The sequence below is a fragment of the Sabethes cyaneus genome, chromosome 1, assembly GCF_943734655.1.
Source record: "Sabethes cyaneus chromosome 1, idSabCyanKW18_F2, whole genome shotgun sequence".
In the NCBI taxonomy this organism is placed as follows: Eukaryota; Metazoa; Arthropoda; class Insecta; order Diptera; family Culicidae; genus Sabethes; species Sabethes cyaneus.
This window is the reverse complement of record NC_071353.1, coordinates 32916064-32937508: the sequence shown is the minus strand read 5'-3', so window position 1 is coordinate 32937508 and position 21445 is coordinate 32916064.

Genomic DNA, 21445 nt, shown 5'->3' with positions numbered 1-21445 from the left:
CGCAAAATTCAAATTGCCATATCTCAGTCAAAACTTAGAAGGTATTTTAATAGACTGTTTGCATATTTTTTGTACCCAGGTGCCACGACCGCGATAACGATTTCTTTATAAACAATTAATTAAGGACGATAAAAACTTGCAACCCGTTAATATTTTGCTAGATTTCTATTCTAATTCAGGGTGTGAATCAAATTGTATCGCCGATAGAAGCATGACGTTATGCTGATTTTTGTAAGTTTAAAGTTTTCTCGCGCGCCTATAAAATACAGTGGAATTTCGATTTTGGCACGGACCGATTTTGGCAACAAAAGTACTCGTTTTTGGCAACACGACGTATTTCGCTTCCAAAGATATGCTTAAATATCAATCAATTTCCGCATGCATGTTCAAAATGACCCAAAATGATGACATCAGTAAGTGCATGAAAAAACAATTGTAGTTGTGGAATGTTTTGAAAGGTAATATTATTATGGACGTAGGACTACGTCTTACCGCAGGTTGTCAAAAACTTGCTTGAGTCGGCTTGATAGCTTTCGTCGGATTTTTTGAGTATACATGGTTGCAATCGTAAAAAATCATTTATTTACTATTTTGGACCCACTGTTATTAATTTTTTCTATATTCAAAAAGGGCTTGCACTTCCAAAAAGATGTTGAAATATTTATCAGTATTCGCATACATGCTCGAAATGACGAAAAAATGATGCCCTCAGTATATTCTTGAAAACAGTTTGTGGTTATAGAGTGTTTCAAATAATATTTTTATTGCCGTAGGACTACGTCTTACTCGAATAGCTCTCTGCGAACTATTTAAACATAAAATGGTTACAATCATAGAAAATCGTTGATTTTCCATATTTAGTCAATTTCCAACGCATTTATGTTCAATTTTTTCATATCAAAAATGGATGTCGACTTTGGCATAGGCATAGGCGACACGCATTTGTTGTTGTGGTGATACATCTTTGCCTTATCTGTGACCTTTTTCTATAGATACATTTCATGCATTACCTTTATATACTATGTACTTTGACATCAACAACAGAGATATAATAAACTGTACTTCGGAACTGGAAACAGCGTTTTCTATTTGATCTACCACAGTTGTCAAATTCGAAACCCCACTGTATTGTCGTACAAAGTTATTGAATATGTACGAAGCCCACCTAAAGGCGGTGGTGAGCACCAGATAGAGAGTTAAAGAAAACTGAAGGCTCTGATTCAATCCATCTAATATAACAATCTTTATTATGCCACAAATTTCATAAATAAAAATGTAGGGGAAAATAGTCAACAGTGAGACAGCAAGAACAGTGAATCAATGGGCATAATCTATCCATCCAAGATCCAATCAAGATCTAAAATATTTTCCTGGAACGTGAAATTTCTGAATCTTCATCGCATAATGTATTTTGAGAAAAAAAAATTTAATATATGTTTCATCTAAAATTATTTTTGGGAGGCCAAAGTGAAATTTTTTGCAATCATTTCTTGGTGATTTTCAATAACAAATCGCATATTTAATTTTAATTAAAATTCACTACATGGCATCACATAGTAAAGAGAGATAATAATACAAAACAGGCATGGTTCGATCACTTTCACTAAATTTTGATCCATTTGACAGTGCCGTTTCAGCAGAGCAAAATTTGACAAAGTTGTATATGGGACATTTGTAAAACTAGTTATTATCTATAATTTTGCTGAATAAAGTTTTGCTGTATCTTTTGTATTCAAGGTGCTACTATGCTAGTACCTCATTAGTGACTAAATGAACGTTGACTTAGTTATAAATAATTTAGCTTATAATCAAAACCACTGACACTTTTTTTCAAATAAGGTTAGGTTACATCTTTTAAATGGATTGGAGAGCTCGTTAGTAGCTATCATCAAACAATTTTTAATTTTTTTTTGGGAAAGAAGTGTCTCACTGTATATGATAACTATACCTGAATTATAATTGTTTACAGCTTGTAGGCCCGAAGTGTAAATTGTTAATAATTGTTGTATTTCAAACTGATTTTCAGAAAGAAATTCTAAGAAAATATGCGTAATACCTGCCAACCACTGACTTTTCTGATACCATTAGTGAAGCCCTGAGATACCCTGAATCGAAAATCATATTTATGTGACTACTAAAATTGATTGGTATTGCGTTCACCTAGAAAAATTCTATTGAACTAAAAATTTCTTAGAAAATGAAATCTTTGAAATAAACAAATCTTATAATTAAATAAGAACAACTCACAAATCGTTCAATCTTCTACGCATACTTGGTATGATGATGTATAGGTACAAGAATGACAACAAGCCAGTCGTCGTATGTTCGAACCATAGCTAGAGGAGACTGTTAGAAAGTAATTTTTGGAGCATTGAGATCTCGTAGTCTCAACACTAAGCCCAATGGAATCGGTATGGTATCTCGATCAATTGAATTATTGCTTGTAGGGTGCTAAAATGATTCAAATTTGAATAAAAATTTCTGTACTAACTTCTAAACGAAATTTGTCGTCCGAAAGGCATGTAATAACCTATAATAACCAGAAAGCTAAGCCATCTCTAAAAAAATATTTGGCACTCCTTAAATGATCGATTTTTTTAATTAAAAAAAACTATACTCAGATAAGGTTTATACAAATTTGAAAAAAAGTTTATGTCACCCCCCCCCTTCAAAAATTTTCGAAATTTGAAGGGGCAAAAAAATAAAGTGCAATAATGTTGCATTCTTTAATGGTAAGCAGATTTTTACAATTCAACGAGTTTACATCTCTAAATTACCCAATTCGTGCAAAGTTGAAGTAATTATCCCGTTAGTCTCGATCAACTATCCTACACCATCTTAGCTTTCTGATTCAGGTCACAGGCGACTATTGTGCTTAACCTTTAAGTTCCGACGTCGAAAATTGGGGTGCTTGGAATTAGACTTCTGGCTCCATTTGCTTTAAATTTTGTTCCATTTTAATTCCACTTGCTTCAAAAGAACCGAATTAGATTGAGGCATCAATCAATTTATTAAACAATGTATTACTGAAATTTGCTACCACTTTTGACGGAGATATTTCGAATTGCTGTGGGATTATGTTTAGCTGTCATAGGTAGTAGATAAGATTAAAATAAAAATACAACAAATTACACACTCCGGAACATTAGCTTTCGGTGCTTTCGGGGTTCCAAATTGATCGTTTTATTCCGTATTGTCCAAGTACCTACCCTAATTTTGGGGTTAAGGGACGAAAAACTTAAAGATACAATTTTTTACCATGCATTGGACGCATGCAGAAAGGATGTCACTGAACTGTTCGAAACTTTTCTGACTATTGTCATGTTGTGATTATCATTGGGATCAACGGTGGCCCCGACCATTACATCAAATCAAGTCATGTTAAGTTATATTGCTTTTTTATTGAGCTTTATCTGCTTCTGCTTTAAAAATGGAGTTTAGTATGGAAATGTATGAAAGTAGAATTTAATTGGAATAACACTTTCATTGCTAGGCAATCGAAACAGTCTGATATTATAACAGGACATTGTCCAAACCGCTATCATCTGAAGCTTATGAAAAAACTGCAAGGTGATATATGTCGATTCTGTGGCACAGAAAAAAAGACTCGGAACATCTGTTATGCCGATGTCCGGCATTTTTCAATTAAAGATCAAGGTTCTTCGACGGAGGGCTGTTAGCCCTGATATTTGGAAAACAACTCCCAGCGCAGTACTGCACCTCATCCGAAGTGCAGCACCGGACTAGACAAATGCTATTAGTCAAACAATGACAATCGCTTCTGATAGTGGTGCGTTAGCATCCTTAATATATCAAAGATAAACACGTTATTGATGAGAACCAGCATCAGCTGAGGAATGGGCTGATATTCGTATCACTAAAAGGTTGACCAAGAAATAAGCGGTTTCAAACGTGAATGGCGTGAGAGATTTTTTTCTTAAAAAATGTCGGTAGCATAGCACATGCGTTCCAAGTAAAAAAGTTGTAGGGACCTAAATTGCCATTTTTACGAGAAGATTAGATTCCGATACTATTTCGTGGTTACCGAGTTCTGAACTAGTAAGTGACACAGATTTGGATTATTTTCCAAATCCGAGTGACATGCAAGTAAAAAGCAAAATTCAAATGAAGGTACACGTTTATGGCTCACTAAGGTGATCCTGTAGCACTCCACTATTTTCAAGATTCATCTCTGCCAGAATACTTACTTTAAGTGCTTGGATCAAAAAATTTTGAAAGTTGTTTTGGTTTGAACTAAAGTTTAAGTACTGTACAACTTTTTTGTATTAAACTTTTGTTAATCTGTAAAAATAAACACTGGTTTCTTCTCCTTTGTTTAGTTATTCACGGTTTGATGTTATTATTTTTTTCATGCCCCCCCCCGTGAACAATATTTCGAGAACAGGACATAAACTTTTTTCCAAATTTGCATAAGCCTAACTAATAATAATAAAAACTTGAGTCATTTTTATTCACAGAATTGTTATAAGATCCCATGCATTAATATGCATTTGATTTAATTTTACAGTACTTTCAGTTGCAGATGGCAGTACTTTCTTTCCAAAATGTCATAAAAGTATTTTTCACATTTAAGGAATAATTTGCACCGATACTTACATAACTGATATTTTTAACAGTTATAACAGTGTATAATGGAATAAATTACAAAAAATTGCATAAACTGTTAGCCAAAATTGCAATTCACATAGGTAACACAGGTCGGACTCGGTTATTCGGGTGAAAAAAAAAATTAAATGGGTTTTTTGTAATGTGTTTACGTTCAAAACGTGATTAACATTATAAAAATAATTTCATCCGAGTAATCGAGTCCGACCTGTAATAATCAAATTAAAGTAATGAAAAAAATTGGCGCAACAATTATTTCTAATTTTGAGAACTATAAATGAGACATTCGTTTGTATATTTTTCTCAGCTGAAACATTGGAATGATTTGCTTGTATAACCTTTATGCATGCATTGTTAAATTTGATGCGTAGGCTATTCATTTTATGGATTCATATTTTGTTTCAAATTTGACTTTCTGCGTATTTAAAATTGTCAAATGTTGCTACAAAACACGACAGATTTAATAAATGCATCAATAAGGTATACCATTCAACAACGCTTAGAGGACTATCAAATTGCAGTTTTTGCTTGCTTGCTTACTTCGCAGAAGTGCTCACTGCGGTGCGATCACTGCAGAGTTATTCTCCCTCGTTATTCCGCACGCTGGCGATTCAAAGCAAGGGTGAGTGTTGAAAGTAGCCAATCCAAACTTCAGTGCACATGCGGGACGTTAGACAGTGGTGTATACGCCATCGCACGCTCTGCTGTCGCTAGGAATGAAAGTGTGTTGTGATTTTTGCGCGCGCCTCTTGCATACACTGAGGGGAATGCCAAGACTGCTGGGAGGTAACAAAAACGAGGGAGACAGGTTCCCTGATAGGGGGTAGAGTCCCTAATAGGGGGGTAGACGATAACTCCGAAACGCCTTGACCGTTCTTTATCAACCTTTCATACATGTTCCTTGACAAAAGTTGGGTTGACAAAAGTGGGGGTCCAAAAGAGGAACAAGTGTTATAGTTTTGCATTATAAGCATTTTGGTTACAATAACTGATGTCCAAGTGGCTGTGAGACAAAGGCGCCCCGAGTAAGATCGGGCACTCAGCTAGTTTTCATATAATTATCGCGATATTTTCAAAATTTGCTATAAAACAAACTACAAACGACATGGTTTTGTATGGAGGAGAGATAAGGTTTATGAACGAAGTGAGAAAAAAATCGGCGGCCATCTTGGATTTGACCGCCATGAATCGGCGGCCATCTTGGATTTGACCGCCATTGGATTTTATCAATAAATCGTCGTTGTCGTCATGATCCGCCCAATTGATTTTAATTTTAAGGCCGCCATCGGAAAGCTGAGGAAAAATTATATAAGTAACATTCATCAAATTGTGTGTAGTGGCATTAAATAAACGAAACAATTAATTATCTGTATCAAGGTTTACAACGCGGTTTATGTAATGGAATATCTTGCTACAGAAAATTAATTGCTTTATTTAGTTAATGCCATTGCACACCTAACCTGATGGATGTTTTTAATAGCATTTTTCTCAGCTTTCCGATGGTGGTCTTGAAATTTAAATCGGTTGGGGGGATCATGGCGAAAACGGCAATTTTTTTTATAGAATCCAACATGGCGGCCAAATCCAAGACGGTCGCTAATTTTTTTTTCACTTCGTTTATAAGCCCTATCTTTCCTCTTTACAAAACCGTGTCTTTTGTAGTTTGTTTTATAGCAAATTTTGGAAACCAATTATATCTCAGCAGTCCATTAACCAATAAAGTTGATTTTTTTGTACATTGTTAGAATGGGGTATAACCTAGTCAACTGCCAAAAATCAACTTTATTGGTTAATTGACAGCTGAAATAACGCGATGGGCGTACATCCAGCGATGCCAGATCAGCGGTTTTCCCGCTAGATTTAGCGGGACTTCGAGTCGGACAGCGGGACTTAATAACCAAATAGCGGCTAACGGGAATCTAGCGGTTTTCGTAAATAGCTCAGCGGGATTTTAGCGGGATCTCGATTTAGCGATATTTGGTAGGCAAGAAGAGTGCTGAAAAAATAGGTTGATAGCAACAGCACTTCGGTTATTGACATTCCAATCTCTGCTCATGCATTGGCAAATAGTTCAGTATATTCTGTTGATTAGAAAACTCCGTGGTTTTGCCTAGAATGGAATGAGTTCTGACAAATACTCATTAGAACTAACTGGAAAAGAAGACCACCAAACCAATTCGTTTTGCGTATTCCTAATTTTTCCACAAATGAATTCGTTGCCAAAAGCAAAATCCCACTGATTCATGAATTGGACACAAAACAGCACTTATGTATTTATATACATCGTAGTTTGCTATATACCGCAGCATTTGTATGAGAACAAACCAAAACAAATTGGTACATTTTTGCTAAAACAAAATATCAGCGAGAACAAAGAGCCGATGCGCTTTACAGATATTTTTGATTTTTGGGCGCTTATAAAGATTGAAACATATTTTCATTTGTCGCCAAACACCATAACCATTTGCCAGCGTTGCAGAAATTTGTGCTAAAAGCTTCTTTCGAAATTTTTGCATGTGTTCTTGGACTCCTTTATCTTAAAATGCTTGCGAAATTTCGCAGTAAACTGTCATTATGTGAGGGATAACAAGACTTATTTCTTTTTCTGTTTCCTGAAGCCAAAAACTTTGTCAACATGAATGCAGCAAATTTGCATAATGTTCAATTAATAGCAACCTTTCAATTTCAGCATATCATCTTAATTTCAAATGCAAGCCTTACTGAAATAAATATTTTTTATTCTGCACCGGAAACGAAAGAATAATATGACTTTTGATTCAGTGGGATTTCCAGCGGGAAATAGACTCTAGGCAGCGGGATTTCAGCGGGAAATCAACCTCTGGGCAGCGGGAAAAAGGGCAATCGATTTGGTAACACTGCGTACAGCACCACCCACCGCGTTATACATATCTGTGCACCGCGTTATACAAATATTTACTGTACTCTGAAACTCAAGCAACCCACCGGTACTCTGTTGATCGAACTAAATGTTACGCGGGTTTTCCACGCGTCGTATCCAGCATCGTACAGTTAAGACGGGGTTGCTAACTCTTTACTTTCATGGCGACGGTCCGTTATCGATCTTGCGCCGAACGAGTGTAGCGGTCGGCCCTGGGCAGCAGTTCTCCAATCCCCTCGAACACCAACTACCTTCACTATACCCGCATATTTGTATACCTGCTAAACGAAGAAGCACATGAAATTTCGTGAGGATAGTCCCATTTATTTCCACGTTTACTCTTCATGTTGCACCTTTCAAGGCAATGTTGAATAGCAGGTTAGAGAGTGCATCCCTTGCGGCAGTCCATCTAACGTCCCAAACGCTGCTGAGGTCTCACCCGTTATTCTGACACACGATTTTGACCTATTCAGCGTCGCACGAATTAGGGTAACTGTTTCGTTGAAAAACCAAGGTCCAGCATTGTTTGCCATAGCTCATTTCGTTTGACTGTCTCGTACACCGCCTTTTTTTAGTAGCGAGTAGGGAAATCTGCTGAGCACCGAGCAAAATGGACTATTGTTGCATTTCGCACAGTATGGAATGGATGCGATTTATTACTTCTGATGTTTTGACAACATTCGGAAGCTATTTGATTTCATTTCACAGGCGGGAAATAAGTTTTTATACTCTTTAATTAGCTTTTATAATGATTTTTGGGGAAAATAGAGACAAATGGACTACTTCCCGAAGTTTGTACAGGATGAAACCATCACCAATCGTTTTCCTGCAATTTTTTACATAGAAATAAGTATCTGGTAGATTCCAAACCAGCGGCTTCTAATTCCTGGAATCACAAGCTCATTTTTACCCATTATGAGGCACTTGGACGTTCTACGGAAGCTAGTTGGCTATGGTGTTCCAGCTAGTGCTATTAAACGCATTTTTCACATCGAGCGTGACCCATCCTCTTGCGCTCGATTGCCACCTTGGCTGTCTTAGTGACAGACAAGATGGAATCCACCGTAGATTTGCCTTTTCGGAAGCCGAATTGGTTCCTTGACAGACCGTTTGTACCCTCAGTGTACTGTACGAGTCTGTTAAGAATAACCCTCTCTAGCACCTTGCCGGCAGTATCGAGCAGACAGATCGTCCAGATGACGAGGGAACACCCGGAGGTTCTCCAGGCTTCGGCAACAGGACCAGGTTTTGTCGCTTCCATCTGTCCGGGAAGTGGTCATCTCCCAGGCATCTACTCATTACTGGCCCGAATAATTCAGGAGTCTCTAAAATAGCCGCTTTAATGACTGAATTCGGGATTCCGTCTGGCCCCGGTGCCTTGCTCACCTTTAGGGATTTAGCGATCTCAATGAGTTCCTCGTTCGTAACCGTTGCTTCCTTCCCAACCTCTAAACCGCCGTCGCCCTCGTTACTTTGGATGTTCGGCAGGGAGGCTGACCATCTTACGCTATGGTCTGAGATACTGGAACGTCGGCTGTGGGACGACTCAGCGGCCTGAGGTCAGGACCTTGGCTCGTGTCGCGAAAAGAGGCCCTCTTTGGCCCGCTCCAGCATCTCTGGCGATCGCCCTGCGGGCGCCTTCACGTCCTTGGTCTTTGCCATTACGACTCTGTAGGCATCACCCCACGGGTTCGCATTGGTACTATCACATGGCCTTTCAAAGCATGCTCGTTTACTAGCTTTTATCCCACTCTTAAGCGCTGCGTGTGCAGCAACAAGTGCTACTTGACATTCAGCCCTGCCTTCGTCCGAACGAGCCCTTTGTATAATTCTCCTCGCACGAAAGCACGCTTCGCGGAGTTCCGGAATTTCATCTGTCCACCAGTAAACTCGTGACCTCCCATACCTAGGTCGGTCTTTCCTAGACATGGTAGCATCACACGCTCGCGACAGTACCTCAACCAAATGATCAGCGTTCGGATCGGGCATACCGCGATCACCACACTCTCTTCAAATCGCTTCTACAAATACTTTGGGATCGAAGTATGATGTCTTCCATCCACGGGTGGTTGGAGTGTCAGCTGTACTGTACAGCGCCTGCCGCCTCGTTATCTGACCGACACCATAGCGGACCGCCTGATGGTCACTGTGAGTGTAGCAATTGTCTCCCCTCCAGTCTTTTATCAGACGAGGACTGCCGAAAGTCACGTCGATGATAGACTCTGCACCGTTTCTACCAAGGTACTTGTGGTGCCGACGTTGGCCAGATCTACGTTGAGCTTTGCCAGAGCCTCAAGCAGAATCCGCCCCCCCATGGTTCGTGCGACGACTTCCCCCCCTTTGGCAACCGCAAATCCCTCGTCTGCAGTACTGATTGCATCGTGTATGTCCTTCCACTGCCCGTTCAGGTTCCCTTTAACTTGTTCACCGATCCGCTTATCAGTTTTCCGAGTGCGCTATGAGCAACTCCTTCCGCTGATAACCGCCGAATGTTATGCCGTATCTTTCTCATTAGTCTCGATTTGAATACGTTGGACAACCGAGCGCGAACCTTGCTTACCCGGAAAGAGCGCACGTCAGTGAGATCTGAAAAGTGCCGGCATGAACTAGAACGTTCCATAAATCAGTCACCCGCAACGGATCAGTCGCTGTTGTACGCCGCCCCTAACCTGTAATATACAGCCGCGTACCTGGTAACGGAAACGACCATCCACCGTGCAGTTACATCACCGTTTTTAGACACCCGTAACCTAGGTACAGACGCTTACAGTTAGCAAGGCTCATGCTTTTGCCAACACTCAACGAAAGCCTATCGATAAACGACCTTAGCTTTCACCGGGTTTAGTTTCCCGATCTCCGCTATCACGAGAGGGAAAGGATAGCAGTTCTTGGATAAGAGACTGAGGACCACTGCGGAGTCTATATTATCTTTTTTTAGAAAGGGAGGACGTGTCTGATGCGAAGAACGATTAATTGGATGAACGGGAAAATTTCGGAATGGACCAAAAATATATTGGATTGTGCAATGGCAGGTGGGGCAGTCGGTCAAAAGTAATATCTTTGCAAGAAGAGTGTGGCGTGAATGTACATAGAATAAAAAAACTTGGTATTGGACTACCTAATATAACGAGCGGCAGTAGTTTAGTTAGTAAAACATTCGAGTTCCAACCGAAAGAGCAGAAGGGCGAGTCCCACCTGCAATTGTGCAACCCAATATATTTTTGGTCTATTCTGAAATTTTCCAGTGGCACTGATGGAACACGTTATCCTACCATATTAGCAGCCTGGCTCGATCACTTTCACTCAATTTTGATTCATTTGACCGGACCGTCTCATCCAAGCAAAATTTGTAAAAGTTATGTATGGGACATTTGTAAAACTAGTGGTTATCTACAATTTAGCTGAACAAAACCAGGCTGTATTTCTCATATTTATAATGTTATGGGGCTGTTATAAGGCTGCTACCCCATTGGTAACCAAATGAACTTTCCAAGAATTCGGTTGCTTTGGGCTCGCTCGAAAGTTAGCTTCCAAACGTTCCAAGAACACCTTAGCATAACACAAAATTGCTTGTAACGACAAACAAATTTAAGATAAAATGATAATTAGCACCAAATGCTCTTACATACACACACACATGGTTGTCAGCGTGTCAGAGCTGTTATTAGAAATGTTCCTGGCAAACAGTAAACATGCCTTTCCTTCTTCGGCGTAGTTCCTCCTAACAATCGACTGCACGACCATCGTGACGGATAATTTGTGAATTCATATGAATTTTAATCCGGAAATAAACATACACCTGCGCTTCCTTCGCGACATTTTGAGCAAACAGGCTTCGAATCTGTATTGTAAATCAAGAGACACGTTGCGAAACCCTGCCTAACAAGGCATTCGTCTGATTAACGTGACGCTTTTGCTTGTTTGTTAGAATCAAATTATTGTGTAATACTAATTAAGTTTTTCTTCGCTCGTTTCACTGACATGGTGCGGTGAAAGTTGAAACTTGTGCAGCATGGAAAATAAATTTAAGTGCAGAAAATTCCACCTCATCGACACCAGCAATCGTACTAAGCTAGTACACGAGAATTAAAGTACCTCAGAATTCTCCACAAATTATCACTTTCCCTTTTCTCCATCCTAGCGGTACCCCCGTAACGTTTTGCCACGTTGAGTTTCGATTGCCACCGAACGATTGCCACCGAAGATTCTGGAACGCTGTACTGTGCTCCTTGCACATCCAGTTTCGTTTCCACCATCCATCGTTTAGCAAATCCATTGGCTACAAGATTTTCCCTTCCAAAGCTACTCCATTCCTACATACTCCAGACAGCAGGGGTTGACAAGCTGCTCGAAGTAATTAGCAATTCATGTGCTTCGCTCCGATTCCACCGAGCGCAATTATCCTAATCCTGCCCACCGACGCACGCTTTCTGCCTGCCGTACGTACCATGACGAGCATTAGCATGTCAATCTTGTTCATTTGTACGGTACCGGTGCGGTGGTTCGGGGGGAGATTTTTCGTTTCCGAAACATGCTTGGTAGGGGAAAAAACTGTTTAGATTCACCTATAAGTTAGGATCGTGACATTCACGAATGAGTAAAATTCCAAGCTAATTATCCAAGTGATTAGTCGTTTCAACTTTCATTTAAAGTTAAAATAGTTAAAAACAGTCAAGAACTGATTTAAATTTCACTTTTCACTGCGATTGTTACACTTTTCTACAAGACTGCTACGAACAGGAACAACGCAGCATGAGTTGAGAAAAGTCGTCACATAAAAATTACTTTCATCCTAAGTGCTGTCAACGGCCACAACGCTGCTGTTTGCTCTTCCTACTTGTTTCCATGGCGGATGTGCCGAAATATGTAACACTAATTAGCACTGTTTAATATTTCGTCAGAAGTCGCGCGCAAATATTTTGCGGATAACTTTGAAACGAGTGTTTCTTACGCAGTCACTTACTTGGAAATTTACAACCTACGTGCGAAAGTGAAAGCTTCACGAATGCTAAAAGTACTGTGTGTAGGTGTTTGACTTGAAAATGTATTTTTAGTACGAAGAATTTGATGGGATTTTATTTTTAGTTATTGACTTTACAGTTGATAAAATAAAGTTCTTACAAACTGTTTTTTTCTGTTCCTTACAAAACACTTGGCAGGTTATCATTTCACATTAGTTTCAAGCAAAGTGGCCAGTTATTTTATGTTAGTTGAGCCCGAATCCTACGTTCTGAAAAATATAAATGTCTATCAAGAAAACTGCGGATACATTTCCTTTGCCAGTGTTTGCGAAGATGTTTAACCTTTGTATTAGTTCTTTGAACTTTTTGTTACATTTATTTGCTTCACGACATGCGAAGATCTTACGATTACAAAAATGTTATACATAAAAGAGTTATAACCTGAAACTTAAAAAATGATTTTTATGCTCGCATTGGGTTTTATTCCACTGATTAAAAACATTGTTTCCATTGTGCTGATTCCATAGGTGAACAAAATGGCTCTTTTGTGTGAGTGGCTCTGATCCGTTCATTCTGCCGCTAACCGATTCAAATGAGCGACAGAATGATATCGCGACGAGCAGTCGAGTCGAGCAGGCGAGTCGAGCAGTCGAACCAAGCAGTCGAGTCAAGTCGTAGACTTGAGCAATCGAGTTGACCAGTCGAGTCGAGCAGTCAAATCGAGCAGTCGAGTCGAGTAGTTCAGTTTAGTAGTTCAGTCGAGCAGTTGAGTCGAGTAGTTCAGTCGGGCAGTTGAGTTGACCAGTCCAGTCGAGCAGTCTAGTCGACCAGTTGAGCAATCGAGCAGTCCAGCACTGCCGTCATATGCAAAAGTGACGTTAATCCATTTTGCACACTTTTCAGGACAAGCGAAAAACGTAAATTCAAGGCAATTTCTAAGTAAAGCCCAATTTCTGGATTTGTTTCTGTACAATTTGTTTCTATACAATTTGTTTATTTGGATGTATTTTAGCTAGCCATTGGTGTTTCATTAATTATTTTGCTGATTACGTGAAATCCAAGCGCTAACGTCACATTTGTGTATAAATAGACATGCAATTTACACGTTTCGCTGCAAATGTGACGTCCACGAGCAAAACGGCAAGGAAGGCTATAGTTGTTATTTTCAAGCATTTCACGCACACACATATCGCTCATATACACACATATACACATGCACACACATACACACAAATATACACATTTACACACATTTACACACATTTACACACATTTACACACATTTACACACATTTACACACATTTACACACATTTACACACATTTACACACATTTACACACATTTACGCACATTTACACACATTTACACACATTTACACACATTTACACACATTTACACACATTTACACACATTTACACACATTTACACACATTTACACACATTTACACACATTTACACACATTTACACACACACACATTTACACACACACACACACACACACACACACACACACACACACACACACACACACACACACACACACACACACACACACACACACACACACACACACACACACACACACACACACACACACACACACACACACACACACACACACACACACACACACACACACACACACACACACACACACACACACACACACACACACACACACACACACACACACACACACACACACACACACACACACACACACACACACACACACACACACACACACACACACACACACACACACACACACACACACTGAAAAATCAAGTGTAACTGACGTCAATATCAGTTGCATTGATTTGACAACACCTTTACGTATACCTATCGCCTACCACGTTAATTGAAGATAGAATTAACAAAAGGGCGAATGTCGCAAGCGTAAACAAACCGAGTGAGGGTTGATTTTCCTATGCTGGTCCAGCAAAAAATAACTCTCACTCGTTTTGTTTACATTTGCGACATGCGCCCTTTTGTTAATTCAATCTAGAAGTATTTTCAGCAGGGAAATTTTAAAAACATTCATAGTGTCGGTTATACACTGAAGTCGCTTTTTACGCGGTTTTTTTATACGCGGTTTTTTTTACGCGACTATTTTTACGCGGTTTTCGGAATTTACGCGGATGTGTTCAAAACGTCTATTTTTTCGCGTAGTGTTGAAATCCACAAAGTTTTTTTACGCGAAATTTTGGTTTTTTGCGCGGTTTTCAGAATTTACGCGGTTTTTTTACGCGGTAAAAAGCGACTTGAGTGTATATCGATACTGTCGACAAATATCGATAAGTTCGCCATATTGTTGTGAAACACTTGAGTGCGGGTCGTTTTTTCACGAAGCCACAAAGTGATAAAAATGAGTTACGGAACAGCGTTGGATTTGTTGAAGTGTTACAAATCTGAGGAACATTCAGATCAACATGAAGATCAGGTTCTACAGATTATGAATAACGAAGATGTCGAGAATAAGCTAAAACCAGTTGGATGTTGCAGTGAGGATGGTGTGTTTTCTGGTGTCACGAAAGGAAGATAGCTGAAATTGCAGCGAAAAAACGGAAGGTTGCCTCCCATCCGCTTATAAACATTAATTGTATGTGCCCGTTAAACTGCACTGCTGAAATCGGTCAGGATACACGGGTAGAAATTTGATCTCCAAAACGAGTAAAATGACTCATGTTTCCCGGTTTTTAGCTCATGATTTATGAAAATACACCATGAATAAAAATCATGATATCACGAGCTTCTTGCAGTACAAAACAACGCAAAATCATGAACTATTATTCATGATTTTGTGCTGTCTGATATGGCAGTTCAGCCATGATTTAACATGAACTCACATTTCATGATTTTATGATTTCATTCATGGCATCGGAATCAAATTTCTTTCCGTGTAGGCGTAAACAAATAAATGCTTACTTTTGGAGTTTATCATTAGAAAAGAGAAGGTCATTTATTGTTAAGCTTTCGTCTCGCATTGAAGTAAAACGCCGTCGAGGTGCAAAGTATGTCCAAGAAATAAAACGTAAATATACCTATTCTTACTCTCTTGAGCATGACCAAGGACACTGTACACGTGTTTGTGGTGCGTTCACGTTGGGGCATCCAGCCAAAAGCAGGTTAGTCAAGTTTGATTATTATTTCTGCAGCTTTAGAAAAAAAAGCTTTGCTCCGAATTAAACATTTTAGCAATTTTATTTACCGAGCCTATGATACATTTGATAAACGGCAAAATTGTGAAGTGCAGAAAAAGGGAAAAATTGACCGGGTAAATCCCATGGTTGAAGTAGTGAAGCAGGACATCCTGTCCTATTCACCTACAATCTCTCACTATCGTAGAGAACATGCTGCAAATGTTTTATATTTATCGTCCGATCTGTCATGTCAGAAATTGTACTATACATTCAATATCAATCGGAAGTCACAATCGCTCACGACATGCAGCTATTCGTTTTACAATAAGCTATTATCGAAGATGAATATTCGTTTCACTAAACTAGGAAACGAACTTTGTGAAAAATGTCGCTCTGTGGAGATCCACATGAAGAGTGCTAAGCACAAATTCAAAACTGATGATGACGACATTTTCCTGAAAGAGGGTTACCCGGAAGAAGAAAGAGCTGACTGTACAAATTCGGAGGAAGAAGACGAATTTTCTGCAGCGGGCTTAGAGCAAGACTGTGCTGTTTGCCTCCAATGGCAAAACCCCAGGAGCGCAGCGATCCCGTCTAGAGATGAGTATATAAAAGACAAAGGATTTTTTGATGGTCTTGCTGTTTCTGTTAATCTATAGAAGGTTATTACTTTTAAGTTTTATTTTAAATCTTTATCAATTTATAATATGCTTCTTCACAGGTGATTCAACTGCCCCGTTTGGAAGGCTTCAAGGAAGCAATCTTCTTTAAACGCATCATTGCCATGAATGAAACATTTGCTTCCCTCGGTGGTCAGAAAAATGGTCCTGTTCACGCTATTCTTTGGAATGAGACAGTGAGTGGAAGAAAGGCCTCCGATATTGCAAGCACCTTCGTCATGCACCTTTCCAGGAATCTTCATCACAAAAATGTCCTCTATTGGTTAGCTAATTGTTCAAGCCAAAACAAAAATTGGGACCTGATGATGAATATGATCCTGCTAGTGAATTCACCCACGATCACGGTTCATAACATTTTCTTTAAGTATCTGGAAACTGGTCATACATTTATGTCTGCGGACAGTTTCCATGCTGCTGTGGAGAAAAAAATCCGGCCCCGTGAACTCCATACTTATAGTGACTTTGTAGACTGTGTGAAACAAGCAACCGATCCAAAAGCGGTAGTCATCGAGATGAATCATACAGATTTTTTCATTCCTACCTTGCGTTTCAAGCCGTCGATTTGGAATAAATCAACATCAGACCAAAACTGAATGAAATTAAGGTAGTTAAATTCACCAAAGGGTCTTATGGCTTCCAATTCAAAACGGATTTTTCTGGTGAGTGGAACCATTGCGCGATATGCACCATCTTTCAACTTTCAATCATCATTAAAATTTATGAAAGGAGGAGTCGAAGCAAATAGAAAGGCGAATATCGGACATAAGTTGTGTCCATTAATGCCAGAGGAGAAGCAAAAATATTGTCCAGAGTCAGAGAGCTGTGAAGAATTTTAGTTAAATTATATTGTTTTTACTTAAGAAAACCATGAAATGAGTTTGAGATGCAATATTAGTGTAGTGTTTTTTTTTAATATATAGCTGAAAACTGAAAATTGTTGATTTGTAAATTTGTGATGATGTCTCACATGATAGAGCTTGACGAGATGCTGTATGGTTGTACGTATGTATGTTTGTACATGTGAATGTGTGAATATTTGAACAACATGATCATATTGAGACAACTTGGAAGTTCTGGGGCCACATTGAAGAATCAAAGCATCGTATCATGAGAAAGGAATGAATACTCCTTTAGGTGAATTAGGCCATTTCAATGGCATGAATACTCTTTTAGGTGCATTCAAAATGATTGAAACCATCTTGTTTGATGATGTTAATTGAATAACCTTGTAACAAAACTATTTCTATCACAATTAACACTGCAACGTCACTTTTGCAGCGAAATGGCTGTTACGTCACGTTACGTCAGTTGTTTTTTCAATTTTTTCAGTCATTTTTTATGAAAATACGTTAGTTTTTCTGCAGAACATGTTAAATTACTATGTCAAGAACTGTTTGGTGAAATAAAACCAACTGTGACCAATTGGGTATTTTGATTTTCCCAAAAAAGCGGCTTTTTTCACCTCATTTGATAGCCCGTCGTTTTGTGAATCTAACAGTTCTTTTTTTATTTCAATTAAGTCAATATTTAATGAAAAAATTAATAAAAATCAAAAATAGAATGATTTGCTGTTTGACAGATATCAAGCAAGCTGATTGATTGAAATGATGTCAGAAGTTCTCTCCCTCTCTTCTATCTTTCTGATAGAGCTCTTCATTTTGACCGAGCTTTTGACAGCTCCCATATGAAACCTGTATCGTGCGATGACCATAGTTTATCTATTCACTGTGTTGTCTGAGGCAAGCTGAGAAGAAAGTGGTTTACTTATAAGCTATCGTCTTTTCCCAAAAAAAAAAATTTAGATTAGAAAAAGGCTTTCACTCGTCAAATTTTAAAAAGTCTTCATGTGACGATACAGTGACATCATATGTTACCATAATATGTGAAAATTGATATACCGTTAAAATACCCAATTGGCGTTTACGTCACTTTTGCATAAGATGGCAGCATCAGCTGACCAGTGGTGAGGTGACTGTCTGAGAATAGAATTCATTGCTACGAAAGCATGACGACCCGTCAGCGGTCTGTTTTTAGTTACCGATAAGTCTCTTATGATGTCCTGTCAGAGATCTGGTTTTGGCTACAGACAACCGTCTTATATATTTATAAACTAGTTAAACCCGAATCTTACGATCCGAAAAATATAAATGTCTGTTCAGAATTTTAGAAAACTGCGGATACATTCCATTGGCCAGTGTTTGCAAAGATGTTTAATATTTATATTAGTTCTATGAGTTTCTATATTGCATAATATAGTTCTAAGATGTTGTACGTAAAAGAGTCATAGCCGGAAACTGAAACAAATAGTTTTTATGCTCGCTTTGGAGTTTATTTAAATGAATAAAAACATTATCTCCACTATGCTGATTCTATGGGTGGGCAAAATGGCTCTTTTGTGTCCATTGTCTGCTGTGAATCGATTCAAATGGTTAGTATTAAGTCAGACAGAACCGAGTGACAAAATTCTGACTTCGAAATCATCTTTTAACTCAGACTGTTCGCAACATTTATATAGTCTGATTAGAGCAAAGTGTAGCTTAGAAAATTCTAGATCGTTTGCTGTCATTAACTCATTTTGTAAAATTTTGCGACTTGGTCCGGTCTGATTTAACACCGACCACCGACAAGCAATTGAGTTGAGCAGGCAAGCCGAGCAGTTGAATCAAGCAGTTCAGTCGAGTAGTCAAGTCGAACAGTTGAGTCGAGTAGTCTAGTCAAGCAGTGGAGTCGAACAGTCCAGTCAAGCAGTTGAGTTGAGCAATCGAGTCGAGTCGAGCAATTGAGTCAAGTAGTCCAGTCGAGCAGTTGAATCGAGCTGTCGAATTAAACAGTTTAGTCAAGCAGTTGAGTCGAGCAGCCTAGTCGAGCAGATGAATCAAGCTGTTCAGTCAAGCAGTCCAGTCGAACAGTCCTGTAGAGCAGTTCAATCGTGCAGTTAAGTCGAGCAGTCCAGTCGAGCAGTCCAGTCGAACAGTTTAATCGAGCATTCGGGTAGCCCAGTCGAGCAGCTGAGTCGAGTAATCCAGTCGAGCAGTGGAATCGAACAGTTGAATCGAGCAGTTAAGTCAAGAGTCGAGCAGATGAAACAAACTGTTCAGTCAAGCAGTCGAATCGAACACTTCAGTCGAGCAGTCCAACCGTGCAGTTAAGTCAAGCAGTCGAATTGAACAGTTCAGTCGAGCAGTTCAACCGTGCAGTTAAGTCGAGTAGTCCACTCGAGCAGTTAATTCGAGTTGTTCAGTCGATCTGTCCAATCAAGCAGTTGTGTCGAGCAGTCTAATCGAACAGTTCAGTCGAACAGTTCAGTTAAGTGGTCCAGTCGAGCAATCAACTCGAGCAGTCTAATCGACCAGTTCAGTTGAGTAGTCTAGTCAACCAGTTGAGCAATCGAGCAGTCCAGCAGTCGACCTGTGAGGTGACTGAGAATACAACCTATTGCTAGTTACCGATAAGCCTCTCATGGTGTCCTGTCATAGACCTGGTTTTCGGTACAGACAAGCCTCTTATTAAAATAGATTTTCGTAGAATTTTGGCAAGTTTCCTCGAATTCACACGACGGTCAAATGCAGCCGAATCAGTTTGCATAATTAACAAATAAAGCATCCGAACGGATGAACGTGCTACTTACAGCGTAAGCTAAACAAAGATGAGAAACTGACACAGAAATTGTTCTCAGTTACCAAACAAAAAAAATAAATAAATAAGAACTTTCCCCTGCTGCTCCGACTGTCTGAGCTTGTACATACACCCCAGCACACTTGCGAAATACGCACTCCTGCTCACCGTGTGAGATAGTTGTCATATTAATCGGTTGTCCGTTCGATTACGCTCGGCTCATATAAATTGCAGGATTATACCGGGTTCATTGTATCCATCAAGCGACCCTGACTGGTGCGGTCGAAAACCATACGGAAAGCCAAAAATTCGTTAAATTATGCAAACGGTTAAACTGTTACTTGTTGAACGCGATCTTGCGCTCCGCGCATTTTATTCTAAATTCAAGCTTTTATTAGCCGAAGAACATGCAACTTGCACCTTGTTGTCTGTGCAGCACAAAATTCGTTGTCTTGACGAGAGCACTGAAGCATTCATACAATGAAGATAAATAATTTGTTTCGCTTCGCAGGATCGTCCTCTGGACAAACCTTTGAATTCCCATTGAAAATGAAAAAAAAACATTTTCATACGAACGCTATGCTGCTAGCACTGCTTAAATGGAAGGCTCAACATTATTAGTACATACTACAAATTGTTAATTGCCCAGCATTGTTAAGTTTGCTTCGTTCCATTGTCCCGAACATCGAAGAAACGTCAATACCTTTCTTATCGCGCCACTAGTCGGAGCATAGTGCGGTGTGGTGCAGAGAAACAATGCGTTCAGGAATAAAAAACGACGACTTAAAATAGCATCCATTTTTCAACATTCTGCAGCAACCACCCGTCCGTCCGCTGCTGCCCACCCGGCAACGGCAGCCGGAGCAACAACAACAACAACGTCAACTGCACATGCAAGTGCCCAACCCTCTAGTGCAAGTGGTTTTCCGTACCACCACCGACCGGTCCTAGTCCCGTTCTGCCACAAGGCACTCGCCGCCGGTAGTACTTGTCACAAGTTCTAGGATGGGAAAAAGTTTTTTATTACGTATTTCACTCTACTCGGCAGTTCTTTGCTCTCGTGTCCAGTTTTTTTACTATCAATGCAATTCTGTGGAATCAATTTGTAGCCGGTTTGGTTCGACAAGATCTTTCACTGCCGTAACCGCTGCCCGTCACCCTGCTTGTGATGTTGGCGAGACTCTGAAAAGGATGCAACAACAATGCACAGATGCATGCGTGCCTGCTGCAGGGGTTCGATCTTGCTGCGGTCCAGTTTGAGCGCTCCGTCTACCGTCTAGAGAACAGGAGAGAATGGGAAGGGTATCGGCAGGATAGACATGTACATCTACGCATCCGTTTGCTATCATGGTTCAAAGGAATTTTGCGAGGCATCCGCACCGGCTGTTGGCCGACGACGACCACGACGAGAGAACGTAGGAGGAACGGCTTGTACTTATTACTGGGAGAGAGAAAAAATGATGCGAAAAAGCTCGTTTTTTGAAAAGTTCGAAGAAAACGAAGGTGAAAAAACGCATCA